The sequence below is a fragment of the Chanos chanos genome, chromosome 9, assembly GCF_902362185.1.
Source record: "Chanos chanos chromosome 9, fChaCha1.1, whole genome shotgun sequence".
In the NCBI taxonomy this organism is placed as follows: Eukaryota; Metazoa; Chordata; class Actinopteri; order Gonorynchiformes; family Chanidae; genus Chanos; species Chanos chanos.
In genome coordinates, this window is record NC_044503.1 from 6,684,972 (window position 1) to 6,700,558 (window position 15,587).

The following is a 15,587-nucleotide window of genomic DNA, read 5'->3' on the forward strand; positions in this document are numbered from 1 at the left end:
CCTGAGTTTTGCAGTGGTTCACAAGTGACCTGAACTGTCCTCTCTCATTGGTCATGTGAGCTCATTGCCCACCTTTCCATTAGAAAATTTCCAAATAATAGGATACTTAGCACCTTGCCACCGAACAAGCAATAAATAATAATGTCATGAGACAGCTTAGACTCTTACAATAAATTTAAATGATATTAAATGTACTTGACAGTAACATGACAGTGTAAAATGTTATCGGTGGAAGGAGACCATGTTAAGACTATTCACTTCAACTTGAGTTTTGGGGGAAAAAAACAGTGCCACTACACACCGTCATTCCCTGCCTCCCTGCCATCCAAATGCTCTCAGGGCATAGTGACATATTAAAACACTGCTTCCTACTTTTGGCAAAACATTTGACAAAACAAATAGTATTTAGCTTCACAGGAAGTCTGGAGAGAAGAAAAACTGTGACAAAGCTTATGTCATACCATCAAAGGTCATAGTTTGAGTCCTGTTGTCTATTATGCCTCTTATCACTGCACAAATCTGATGCAGTGCTTTGGAGTGAAAAATACAGCCCAAAAGAAAGATGGTTCATAAGCAGCATTTCATTTTCAACACAATGATATGTGTGATTATGTATGAAATAAATACATACTAAAGTTATAAATTCTCCCATTTTATGTCCAAAAATTTTGAGTTAAAAATATTATATAAAGAAAAAAAAAGAAAAGGAAACAGTGATCTTATTTTTGTAAATACTTGGCCTTTAAAAAAAAATCAGAAAGAAGGATGTGGTGCAATATCAGATGAGATTATGCAGATATCCTTTGATAAGATCAAACTCTTTAAAAACAGTGTCATATCATTTAGCCATGTAAATTGGTCTACTATTGACACAACTGGAGACCAGGTTAACCTAACCTGAAGCTGCCACTTCTGTATCAGATATCTGACCAATCAGAAAAGCTTGTTTTACCTACGATGAGATGCTGATGTGCAAAACCCCAGTTAATAATAAATTTTGGGATTAATCCTCAGTCAGCAAAAACTCTGTTATAAAAACTACAGCCCTGCTGCTCTTCTTCACAATCCACGAGCCATGAGAGCAGCTGTACTGGCACTGACTGTAGCCCTTGTGGGTAAGCTTGCCACCATTTTCATTAATGTTCATTCACCAATTATATAAAACATTCATTATTGTTTAGATTACATGCTGAACTAAAGCATGTAGTTTTAGTCCATATGCCAGGAAAATATTTATTTTTTCTTTTTTTCTTTCTTCTAGCGAGTCAACAGGTTAACTTTGGTAAGTAAAACCTTGGACAGAAACACATTAAAGGTGATGAACTTAAACTGTCTAAACTGTTTTCATCTTCTGTATTTCAGTACCTGAATTCGGTGCTGGTAAGACCTATGTGTACAGATATGATGCTCTGGTCTTGGGTGGTCTGCCTGAAGAGGGACTGGCCAGAGCTGGAGTGAAAGTCAACAGCAAGGTCCTCATCAGTGCTGTGGCTGGGAATATCTACCTGCTGAAGGTTAGCACTGCCTCAGTACACCAGGCATCAATTTTCAGTTAAACAGTTTGCATTTCCAAAATGATCCAAAATTTTAAACATGTATAATGCACTGCTTGATATAAGGATGAATCTCAGAGTGAATTTTCTGTGGCTAAATGTAAGCAAACAATATTACTGTTTCTCTTCAGCTTATGGATCCTCAGATCTACGAATACAGTGGCATTTGGCCCAAGGATCCGTTTGCACCTGCTGCAAAGCTCACTGCAGCGTTGGCTACACAGCTTCTCACTCCCATCAAGTTTGAGTATGCTAATGGTGTGGTAGGTAAACTGTTCGCCCCAGCTGGAGTCTCTGCCACAGTCCTCAATTTACACAGAGGTATCTTGAACATCCTTCAACTCAACCTCAAGAGGACCCAAAACGTCTACGAACTGCAGGAGGTAGAAGGATAAACTTTGAGAATGAAGTCTGATTCATGCTAAGTGATATTGGAAATATCATTAATGGTTTCTCTTCATTACAAAGGCTGGAGTTCAGGGAATATGTAAGACCCACTATGTGATTAGTGAAGATGTAAAGGCACAGCACATTGTTGTTACCAAGTCCAAGGATGTGACTGACTGCCAGGAGAGAATCATCAAGGACACTGGCTTGGCATATCTAGAGAAATGTTCTGAGTGCCAGGAGGTGAGACCAAAGCAAATTCTTGATTTAATTGTTAATGATATCAAAATTCAGACACATTACTACTGCATTTGCTCACTCCTTACAGAAAGGAAAGAGCCTGACAGGAACTGCAACCTACAACTATGTGATGAAGCCCACTGCAACTGGTGCTCTAATCACTGAAGCTACTGTTGAAGAACTTCATCAGTTTGCACCTTTCAATGCTGCTAATGGAGCTGCCCAGATGCAGGCCAAGTATGGCTAAGTCTCTGTAAAACTTATCTATTCTGAGGCAGCTGTTTTCACAATACAACTTTGCTCATTATAACACCTTACAAGCATTTTTCTTTTCTGATTTCAGACAAACCTTGGTCTTTGTTGAGATCGATAGGACCCCTACTTTACCCATCAAGGCTGATTATCTGGCTCGTGGATCCCTCCAGTATGAATTTGCCACTGAGATTCTGCAAACTCCAATTAAGCTCTTCAGGATTAGCAATGCACAAGCTCAGGTACAACTGTGATATTTTTAAGATTGATAATTGGTAGCAGTTATTGAAATAATGTTATAAAAGCCTTTTCAGTTAGTCTTTTAAAGCCTGCTGTTCATGTTAAACATTTCTCTCACCAGATTGTGGAGATTCTACAACATCTTGTTGCCCACAATGTGGATCGGGTCCATGAAGATGCTCCTCTGAAATTCATTCAACTTATTCAACTATTCCGTGTTTCCACTATTGAGAATGCTAAGGCCATTTGGGATCAGTTCAAGAACAAACCAGCCTACAGGTACTTTTCACAAGATTTTTTCACCTAATAGGAAAAAAGCATTTGTTAAGCAATACTGAAAATATATCAATACCTCAACAGGCACTGGATTCTGGATGCCATCCCTGCTGTTGGAAACTCAGCCACTTTGACGTTCATCAAGGAAAAATTCCTGGCTGGTGAGCTCACCACTGCGGAGTTTGCTCAGGCCCTCCTCGCGTCTGTGCACATGGTCGTCGCTGATCAGGATGCTGTTCAGCTCTATTCTGTAGGCAGAATTTAACCAGTTGTTTTGGTCTATGAACTGAATAGCAAAAACACCAAGACTCACAGTAATGTCCTCCCTCACTCTACAGAACCTGGCCCTGCACCATAAAATAAAGGAATACCCAGTTCTGCGTGAAGCTGCCATGCTAGGATATGGTACAATGATTGCCAAGTATTGTGCTGCAGTTCCGACCTGTCCTGCTGAGCTTCTGAGGGTAAGCAAAACCTGCTTTACATTCATTGTTCATACATGTTCGATGAGTTACATGGAAATAAAATGTTATCTGTTTATCTCTCTCTTACCATCCCAGCCCATCCATGAAATTGCTGCAGAAGCAATTGTGAAGGCTGACATTCCTCAAATCACCCTTGCTCTCAAAGCTCTGGGCAATGCAGGCCATCCTGCCAGTTTAAAGACAATTCAGAAGATTCTACCTGGGTTTGGATCTGCGGCTGCTACATTGCCTGTCAGGGTCCACATTGATGCCATTTTGGCTCTGAGGGCCATTGCTAAAAAGGAACCCAGACAGGCAAGTGAAGCATGTATCAGCATGAGTTAATAGAGCTATAAACATAATTTCTGTACATGGTTGGTAATGCAAGCTGGCCTAGTGATTAAGAAAAGGGTATGTTTCAGATCCAAGGTGTGGCCCTGCAACTCTTCATGGACAAGGCTCTCCACCCAGAAGTGCGCATGGTCTCCTATATTGCTCTCTTTGAAACCAAGCCTTCAGTGGCTCTTCTTAACACTGTTGCTGGGGCCTTGAAGAAGGAGACCAATATGCAGCTGCTGAACTTTGCCCACTCTTACATGAAGTCCATGACCAGGAGCATTGCCCCAGACATGGCACCTGTGTAAGTAATTTTGAGGGTATTTTACACGTTGTTTTTTCTTCCTTCAACGAGTAGACCCAATAAGATTAAATATCTCTATATTTTCGTTGTAGGGGTGCTGCTTGCAATTTGGCCATCAAGACCTTAAGCCCCAAACTGGACAGACTGAACATGTTTTACAGCAAAGCCTTCTATCTGGATACCTATCTGAGTAAGAGAGTGGTCAATTATATATATATATATATATATATATATATATATATGACTATGTGTATGTGTATGTATGTGTGTGTGTGTGTGTGTGTGTATATATATATATAAATGTACTTTTGATGTTGTAATACTTTTGGGTGAAATCTGACTAATTCTCTGTCTGTATAAAGCTCCCTTCATGGCTGGTGCAGCTGGAGGTGCTTTCCTCATCAATGATGCTGCCACCATCTTGCCCCGAGCTGTTGTGGCCAAAGCTCGTGCATACCTTGCTGGAGCCGCTGCAGATGTTCTTGAGGTGCATTCAAAATTTAAAGACCCGTCCTAATTTTGACAATTTGTCTTACACTGACTTGCCGCTTACTGGTAAAACAGATTAAGCTACTTTAAAGATTAAGCTACTTTAAAATTTCAGGTTGGTGTGAGAACAGAAGGTCTTCAGGAAGCTCTTCTGAAAAGTCCTGCCGCTGATGTCAACACTGACAGAATCACAAGGATGAGACATACACTGAAGGCTGTAAGTGTCCATCAACAATATCATTTTGAAATGTAATGTCCAGTGTGTTTGAAATCATGGAATGTAGAATGTTCAGTATCTGAGGTGTTTCCTCCCCTATTACTCTCACACAGTTGACAGGCTGGGGGGCATTGCCCAAAAATGAGCCACTGGGATCCATTTATATCAAATTCTTTGGACAAGAGGTGGCTTTTGCAAACATTGACAAAACCATCGTTGAACAGGCAAAACAGGTATTTAAAGTGTCAGCTTTGGCAACATTTCACAATCCCTTGTGTAGCAGAAAACCTTTTGCAATACAGAGACTAATTTAGCCCTACCTGCAGCTTGCCATTGGAGTCCATGCACACGAAAAGTTGAGGAATGCCCTGACAGCACTTCAGTCTGGAGTAGCCTTCCACTATGCTAAGCCTATGCTGGCAGGTGAAGTTCGGCGCATCTTGCCTACAGCTGCTGGTCTGCCCATGGAGTTGAGCACATATACTGCTGCTGTTGCTGCTGCCACCGTCAATGGTAAGCCGTTTCACCCACAGTAGTCCCTTAAGGGCACTATCTAAACAGTTGTGATTAAATTTGAAAGCTAATCTTCGGTAATGATACTTTTGAGCAAGGCTTTGAACTAAAAGCAAGTTGACACTTTTCATAACCAAAGACTAAAATCCTGTTGAGTTCCAGGCAAATTACAACTCCAAGACCTTAACAATGTCATGAAATGTGTGACATAAAGATTAATTCATCAATCTTAAACGAATTTTGAGAGTTCTTGTCCATCAACACTCTTAGAGTTCAATCATCAATGGTAAATTTGTCTCTGATTTCCATTGTTCAATTCATTAATGAGGCTTCCTACATTATTATTTTTACAGTTCAGGCAGTTATGAATCCACCCCTCCCAGAAAAAATCCACTTTGATCAGCTGCTGAAAACAGATATTCAACTACAGGCTGAAGTCAGACCAAGGCAGGCTTTTTTTGTTTCTTCATTTTACAAATGCATTTAATTGTAAAACCAAGTAACAAATCTAAAACATGTACAGAAGTCATATATCCCCCTCTTTCTTTTCATTTTCAGTGCTGTCCTGCAGACATTTGCTGTAATGGGAGTGAATACTGCCTTGATTCAGGCTGCTCTTATGGCTAGAGGAAAAATCTTTGGTATTGTGCCTGCAAAATTCTCCGCTAGAGCCGATTTTCCCAAAGGCAACTTCAAGTTTGAAGCCCTGCCCGTTACAACACCTGACCATGTTGCAGCTGTGCGGTAAAGATAATGATGCAAATTTCATTCTTACAGTCATAATTACGATTTGTCCTACTGTGTTAGGTGAGATGGATTCAAAAAATTTAACAGTATATGCTTTACTCTTTTTGAATCTCCCATATTTCTATACTGTATTACTGGAATCAGAAATCTTCTGGAGCTTACCAAATTTTATAATGAAGGAAACATAAGAAAAGGAGACATGTCTTACAGTATATTTGGCTGAAATAACAGTGATGAATTTCCAAGTATTTTACCTGTACTGGAGCACTTGATATTGAACTGCCTGGCTCACTCATATTCTCCATACCAAACAGCTATGAGACTTTTGCTGTGGCCAGGAACATTGAAGATGCTGCTGCTGAGAGGATCACACCTGTAATACCTATAATACCTGCAGAACAACAAGCACAACAATGGTCTAAAGAAATATTCGACTCCCAGATGTTGGGCTCCTATGTTGGTTTGGTAAGAGCTCTTGATCATATTCATGATGGAAGATTTTTAATGGCCCCCACTTTACCATTTTTTCATTTGTGACAAAACACCTACCATGCCTTTTTCTTGATCCTTCTTTGTGCAGTCATCTGAAATCGTTTCTCCTGACCGGCCATCCCAACGTGATCCCAAGATGAGAGTTGCAGCTCCGATTCGCAAGAACTTCTGTGGTACTATTCCATATGTGGGAATCAAGGCATGCTTTGAGGCCACCACAAGCAACACTGGCATCATCCGGAAAGTTCCTTACCTCAACCTGTTTGGACAACATGCAGCCTCTGTTTCTGTTCTACCAGGTAAGTGCCCTCTTCTCATACTTAAGGACTGACTAAAGAATATTTTTATTTCCAGAATTAACCTAATGTCTTTCTTTTTGAAACAGCTGAAGGTCTAGCTGTGGAGAGATTGGAGATTGAGATACAAATCGGCCCTGAGGCAGCTGAGAAGCTCCTTAAACAAATAATTGTTGCTCAACAGGACACTCCAGAGGCAAAAACCATTTTGATGAAACTTAGAGAAATTGTGGAGGCTGGCCTGAGGAACAACACCTACAGCTCAAGTAGCTCCTCTGTATCTAGCGCTTCTCATGAGTCTAGTAGTGTAAGCAGCTCCTCCAGCTCCCAAATGGTTGAGGTAACTCCATGTTATATTGCCTTTCATTGGTTTTTTTCAACCATTTTGCACACTCCTCCATATTCAGTGTTCAATTTAAGACATGTCTAAGAACATGCATCTCCAAACATCTTTGTCCATGATGTCACTACTGTATACTCTTAATTAGTTCACCTTTCTTCTCTCCCAGGATGAAGTTGACAAATACCAATTCAAGACATTCCATAAGAATCAGGTACTCACACTGAAAGCACTGCTCATAAAGAAGTCAGAATATCTCTGTAAACTATGGATTTTTAGGTTGTTTCGAATAAAATTTTCAAACATTATCAAATAAGTGATTAGTGTGTTGGTTCACTCTCAAATGCTGATTTGTCTGTTTTCCTTGCAGCACATGCAACCTGTGGGAACCTCCAGGGCCTGGATCAGTGGAAGTAGAGCGGCAAGCTTTGAGACCCACCAGAGACAGGTGTGACAGTTGTAATTGTAATGTCACACATCTATGCACTAAACAAAAGAACAAACTTAGCTGAAAATTCGTACCTTTTTTTCAGAGTAAATACCTTGGAAATGCAGTTCCTCCCTCCATTGCTATTATCTTCCGTGTGGTGAGAGCTGATCATATTACATTCGGATACGAGATTGCTGGATACTTCGAAAAGGCTACTAAAAGAGTACAGGTCATCCTGTCCTCTCTTGCTACAAATGACAACTGGAAGATGTGTGCTTACAATGTCCTACTGAGCAAGTACAAAGTTGCTGTAAGACTGATCACATCATTTTGTACAGAATGTCATTTTTCAAGTGCTCTTACCTTCATGTTATGAAGTTTATAATAATAGGTACTAAAAATCAGTTCTTTTTGTTAGGCCGATGTCACCTGGGGGGCTGAGTGCCAGGAATATGGTGTAGGTATCAAGGCTGAGACTGGCATCCTTGGCACAAGCCCTGCTGTTCGTCTGGAGTTGGAGTGGGTGAAACTTCCCACATTTGTTACTGTCTACGCAAATAGGTATTGAAACTAACTTTACTGCAGTTAAGAAGTATAGTTTTCCACTAATGTCTCAAAGAAATGCATATTTCAGTCCCTCTCCAACTCCATTCATTTCTCCTCACCCAGGCTGACTAAGTACATCCATTGTGGAGCTGCCATGGTTGGATTTACTGAGGCCAAAGCTGCAAACAGTGAAAGACAGATTGAACTGCTCCTGGCTCTACCCACTAAGACAACCGCTGATATCATTCTTAGAATCCCACAGGTGAACAGCAATATTATCTTTCATTCTTGATGTTTTAAATGTGCAAATGTTTTGAAAGTCATGTTTCATGTTTAATCCCTTTTATTTGTAGATGACGATATCCAAACGTGGTGTGCCTCTCCCATTTGCCCTACCCATTGAAAGAGATGGTAGTCTCCCTGAGGATATTGTGGAGTCAATTCAAAACATGCTATATGAAGCTACCTCAGGTAAGCAGATTTATCAAAGTGTGAATGTGAGGCCACCTCAGTTAAGCAGATATGTAGATTTGATATGAAGATTCATCTCTGAAAAAAGACGTACAATTATCATCCAATAATGACTAATATTTATCTGTTTTGCTTTTGATTTCCAGCTCAGTGCAGCATGGTCAATCACAAAATTGCCACATTCAGTAATAGGAAGTACAAGAGTGATGTACCTCTTTCCTGCTATCAAGTGCTGGCTCAGGATTGTACTCCAGAACTTAAATTCATGGTCCTGATGAAGAAGGATGAGCTTTCTGAACAAAACCACATCAATGTGAAGATTTCTGATATGTGAGTTTCAAAAAGGCATACATGTTTACACTTAGAGGTTAATAGAGGCTATGTTTACGTAAATCTCTGTGTGTGATGTATGTATACCGAGAGAGAAATGTACGTTAAATGTTCTAACATTCTTTTTTTTATTTTTAATCTTCACCAGTGATGTTGACCTGTATCCCATGGGCAGTGAAATGCTGGTGAAAGTTAATGGAATGGAAGTTCCTGTTTCTAATCTCCCATACCAACACCCCTCAGGTCTTGGTTCTCTCCATTAATATTTTGGATTCAGATTGAAGAAGTACAGAATAAATGTAGTAATTGCTACTTAGTTCACTTTTTTTTTACTAACGTGTTCTTATATTTAAATAAGGATATTATGTGAATGTGTTTTTAAAATTTTCCTTTAGGCACAGTTCAGATTAAAAAGAAAGCTGCTGGTTTGTCGCTTTATGCCCCAAGCCATGGCCTTCACGAAGTGCACTGCTCCAATGATGGATGGAAGGTGAACAAAATCAGTCTGTAATGCTTCCTAGGATGCATTTTAACCAAACCTTGATTTGTGCTTGGCGTATGTTGTTTTTTTTTTTCAATCACAGATTCAAGTTGTGGACTGGATGAAAGGACAGACTTGTGGAGTCTGTGGAAAGGCCGATGGTGAAATCAGACAGGAGTTCCGCACACCAAGTGGTTACCTGACCAAGAACCCAGTTAGCTTTGCACACTCCTGGGTGCTTCCTGCCGAAAGCTGTCGTGACGCAAACCGTGGGTGTTTATCAAACTATGCCTTTCTAAAGAGTGTATTCCTTGGCAACACTTCAAAAAAGTGTATCTTTGGTGAAACATCCCAGTTTAACCTTTCTATTCCAGAATGTCGTATGAGGCTTGAATCTGTGAAGCTGGAGAAGCAGATGATCGTGGATGGTCAGGAATCTAAATGCTACTCTGTGGAGCCTGTGCTGCGCTGCCTGCCTGGATGCAGCCCTCTGAGGACCAGTCCTGTCAACGTTGGATACCACTGCCTCCCAGCTGGTGAGTGATTTAGCATAGCCTTAATTCTTCGTACTGTGTTTAACTAAGCATTTCCTTTGAAAATTCCTGTAGATTCACTCCTCACCAGTGCATTGCATTGTGTTCAGTATCTCCTTTTCATTAGTTCAATATCTTGTCCTGCGCTGTTGTTTCAGAGTCTGTCTTGAACCTTTCTGAAAGTCTCAGCAGCACCAATGAAAAGAGAGTGGATTTGAAAGAGATTACTGAGGCCCACATGGCTTGTCTCTGCACTGCGCAGTGTGTCTAGTTTGCATCGTCATCCTCCAAAGGAAGGACAAAAGTCTAAGTGTTTCCTTTTCATAGAACATGAGATTCTCTGAATGTCAAATGATTTTGAATATAACACAACACTACACATGGCACTTTTAAAACATCACATTTGACGTTTTAGATTTATAATTTAACTGCTGGAAAAAATGTTTTATAATAGGTCCTTTACCACTGTGATGGAAATTATTCTAACACATTAAATGAAAAATGTCCGGCGAAGTCTACTGTTAGCAAGCGAAAGAAAAAACTTCTTTCCTTCAGTGGCAATTTTATTACTCAGCTTTTTTAAATACAGAATAACTGACCTGGATATATTTGACTCAAATTTGTTATTTTCATGTCCATTGTAATTTGGTGGAGTTGACTGTGTATTTAACTCATATGGACAAGTCCTTGTAGGTTTTATAGTTGCATACTGTAAATCACAGGGTAACATTAAATGCAAAGTTTTCAAACATGCTTTCTTGTTTATCATCACAGTCTTCATGCAAAAATAAAAATATATATATATTAACAAAAGTTGGCAGATATCCATGTCATATGAATACTAAAATATGTTGCTTTAAAAAAAGTTTCCTCGTAAATATATTTTAATGTGAGTTTATTGAGCCATACAGCTGTCAAATTTTAAAAAGAAATATGCATTTGAACAGCTAAACTACTTTTTGCTACAAGTACAAAGGACCATGTCCCAACATGTATATACAAGAGTTGTGCAAAGACAGTTATAGAATGGTTCAGGTACAGAAATTATTAGAATCAGGTATCTACATCATGACAAAAAATTATATACCTTACTTGAAATGGAAAATCTGTGTTTATGTGCTCCACATATCTTAGCACCATTAAATATTGTAGCTCCACCATAGCACTTGACAACAAAAAGTAGCCAGTACTGAGAGTGGCTTTCACTTAAAACAACTGAACATGCCCACCCCCCAGGGGTACAACAGCAACCTGCTAATATCACCATCTCCCTTCTATGGATGAGACAAAGATGTTTAATTTAACAAATTTCAATTCCAAGAGAATTATTTAGGTTATATTTCATCATAGAGGGTATTACAACTGATGCATGAACAAAACTCGTGCTTTTAGTTTCCCAGCTGAGTTCCTGGAAGGACCCAAGTGGATTTCACAAGTGTTGCAATCTAGAAAATTCAGCGACAACTAAATGTCATCCACTTCTGTCTGAGCTCTGTGCCTCTTTTCATGCACCAGATGTAAAGTTCTCTCTTGCTCTATCTGCAGCCTCAAGTGTTCCCAGCCTGGCACCCCAACAACATTCCCATTCTATCCCCTCATCATGCCTCATCACCCTCATATATATATATATATATACACACACACACACACACATACATATATATACAGACACACACACGCACGCACACACATATATATATATATATATATATATATATATATATACAGACACACACACACGCACGCACGCACACACACGCACACACACACATAAATATATACACATATATAGATATAAATATACATATACATATCGATGTATGCACTATCAGTGACTCTTTGTTGAAACAAATAAAACCATTAGGTAAGCAGAAAAAAAGTTTTTACAACACACTTTATCAGAGATCTGACTTAACATCCATTTATTTCTAATTGGTTTTTAAAAATATATTAGCATTTCTACGCTGTCTAGCAGGAGATGGTTCAGGGTTTGTTTACCACAAGGTCATCACCTGACAACACTCAAATCCCTGGCTAATTGTTCTATGTTTAAAAGAATGCATTTACAACAAACATTTTATTAAGTGAATAAATATTTGAGTCCCATTTCAAAACCGTATAATGCATTCTACTAAGATTTTTTTTTTTGTGTGTGTACATGGTTAACTGTGTATCTGCACCTGTTCCATACTCTAACTCTAGATGATTGCTTTTCTGACAAACAAGTGAAGAATCTCCATGAGTGTTAGAAGAGAATGAAAACTCTTGACCAATGGTGTTACTTAGGGGCAGTGGCTAGTGTTGTGCATATCAAATGTGATTTTAAGGGATCCTTTCATTACCATTAAAACGATGTTAATACAGACTTCAGTACCATTCCTCTGGGAATACGATAAAGTCCAGCCTGATTCCCATTGTCACAGCAGGAACAATTTTAATTTACCCAAAGGGCTGCCATAGAATGCAGCATGGATTACGGCTGTCCCTGTAACAATAGGAATCTACTTTTGTATATACATTTGCTGCAACCTGGACAAGTGGAATTGTACTCTTTGAGGATATATGAAAACCAGATGTAAGTTGCGATAGTTTAGAAAGGTAAGCAAGTTTGTGCTTTAACTGTCCACTCCGTGCAGTCATTATGGAACAGACAGGGAAGAATGACAGAGTCCATATTTCTGTGCAGCTCTCTACCCTTGCAAATCTCTACACTTCCAGAGGATCATGCCATCTAGTGGACGTTTTAAATAGGTATATTCTTAGCATAGGGCTCCACTGACCCCGGTACCACTGACCCTGACAAAAGACACTCATCTCTTTGAAAGCTCTTTGACTGATGGTCTTGATTATGACAGTGATTGTCATTGTAATCCCATATGTAACGTAATGTTGCTTGGAGTATATGTCATAAATCACTAGATGTTAGCAGCATCAAAACAACACTTGGCTCCATACTTTGCTCATCTGCAAGCAACATACTGGTCGCCTTACTTTATGATGTTAACAGTACTTTGTCTTCCTTTACGGTGGTAACAGGAAAACCCCGGTGATACCCTACCTGGCCAAGGAATGATCATAGCTCTTGAACTGTCAGTGGAACTAGAAAGTCCATTACATCATTGACCTCATCTTGGATCTATGTTCTCCCTTCTCCTGAGACTGCATACACCCAATGCTCCATACTCTGCTGGAATAGATAGCATTTAGAAGGCTGGAAATAACAGGAAAATGACATGACTCAAACAGATGTATCATGTTTGACAGTTCTAAGCATGACCCTGTTCACCTCTGAAATTGACCCCTTAAATGTTCCGAAATCATTAATTAACCAAAATTGCTTATCATCCAGCACAGATTCCATTTCTAAATTAGTTCTACGATTCATAACCGAATGGCATGGTAGCATAACTTCTACCTTTAGCTGTACTTTAAACTGTGATTGAATCAGCCACTAGAGGGTGTCCAAAAACCATGTGATATGGTCTGCACCACAACGAACCCTAACATGTACTGCTCTGCAAATGTTGTCCTATCACTGTTATTTTTCTACTGAATATGCTGTTATATATTCTTGTTTCTGACTTCACAATTTCTGTCAAGAGGTCACTCTTCCAGAAGTCACTTTATTTTACCTCCCCCAACAACTGGTTGGCAGTCTCCATGCAGTCACCCAGATAAGAGAGTGACAAACCTCACTGTTCCCATGTCACAGTAACATGGTAAGTCCAACTGTTGGTCAAGCCCATTGATCCCCCACTTTAAACACAGAAATCCAAGTGAATTATTTGCATTCAGATAACAGTAGGAAACAATATGCCACAGGACAGCACAGAGTGAATAAAGAACTATTTAGATCACTTACAGCTTGAGTGTGCATGCTCACTGGCCATGCTCACTGTATGGACTGAGAAATCTAGTCAATCAGACAACATAAAATACAGCAGAAGTCAACAAAGTTGTTACTTTAATGAACCCACCTCACATAGTAAGAGTCCTAGAAGAGATGTTCAAGGCTCTTGGATTGGACGGAGTAGATGTGTTTCTGTGTGGTTCTTGTGTTACCCACCTGCTTTGTAAATTGTCTCCTGAGATAAGAGCCTCATTCCAATACCACAGGTACCACAAACTTCCTGCTGTCTACACTCTTAAGTGTGAGACTTGGTGTCAAGATAAAGAAGGACAGTTGAGCAGACGCATCAGAAATGCAAACAACCAACCAGACGAAACAGCAAATCGCACTGAGCCAATAAGCCACCCAATAGTGGGAGAGAAAATGCAACTCTAAGCTAAGCAAAGGGATCCATCCAAACCCTACTGGCCCAGCTGTGATCATGAGAAGCCCTTCTTGAGCAAATGCCCTCATGTCCTTAGCACTTCAGTGCAGAAGCCAGAGTGGGTATGGTCAAAGAATAAAATGCGGACACTGTGCCTGATCCCCTAGTAGACTCTGAAAAAATCATGCTGTAGCCACAAAGAACTACACCTCCAAATACTCAGTGAGGTTAACAGCAAGTAAACCAAGCAGGGCACCTGTCTAACCAGTTTCCTTTCAGAAACCCTGTACTCACAGTAGATCAGCGGGATGTCGCTGAAAGTGATAAGAGTTAACCCACACCATATTAGCCATATTTTGGACACTTGTGCTGTGCTGGACATTATGCCTATACAAACTATATATTGTACTGTGGCCTTGTAAAAACTTCCTGATCAACGGTGCTGTCATTTTAAAGAATCTAGGCCTCATAGATAATTCCTTTCCTGCTCTAAATTGACCGTCTATGGCCTACTGCACTGCAGTCTGAAAAAGCCGTGGCAGTCAGGTACTCTGTTACATTGCAATGTAACCCTGGTAGCCAGATTCAGACAGAACCAGGCAATAATTCACATGCATCACTCTATGAAGGACGTGCTACACTTTGAAGACAGGAAGGATGCAGCAATGCCATGTTTCCAATATACAGAGAGACTAATAGATCTAGGAATGGCTGTGTCTATTGCTCCACATTCACCTGTCAACAGTGCGGCATTAACGTTAGCCAGCCTGCTGATGACATTAAAATATTTCTGTTGAGCAATATTTTTATGTTGATGATTCCCTGTAAAAACCTGTTAAACAAAGAAGAAGATAAACAACTTGTCATAAAGCAGAAGATGGCACCACATTGCTAACTTCACTATAAAGCTTTGTGTATGTACCTATGAATGTATATATTGGTATCTAAATATTTATGGAAAATTGTTAAGGCTGATGTCATGTATTATAAAGCTTAAGGTATAGCATGTAATTTATCATAAATGTATTTATAATGCACTATGTATCCGAGCTCCTAAGGACTGCAAAGTCCTTAGGTTATTTTACATATGTAAACTCTGTATAATTAATATATCAGTTATTACTTGTACCATTTTGTTTGTAAAAAAATATTGATTTGAAAATAAAAAAAAAAGCCTACTATCTGAATTTTTGGAAATTTCAAAAGCTCAGCACTATCTTGAACTTTTGTACATTAATCAATAAAAATATTAATGAAATAAATCTGTCATAAAACAGTAGCAAACAGCTAAAAAAATAAAATAGAATAAAACAATAGCACCAACAACTACAACGAAACATTAACTGAGAATTATGCAGAAGAAATTTTTATGCAGG

At 39.4% G+C, this 15,587-nt stretch overlaps 1 pseudogene; it reads left to right on the plus strand.

The window, feature by feature from the left end:
* The first annotated feature begins 1,075 nt into the window (after positions 1-1,075).
* Positions 1,076-10,208, plus strand: LOC115820776 (vitellogenin-like; annotated as a pseudogene).
* The last annotated feature ends 5,379 nt before the right edge of the window (positions 10,209-15,587 follow it).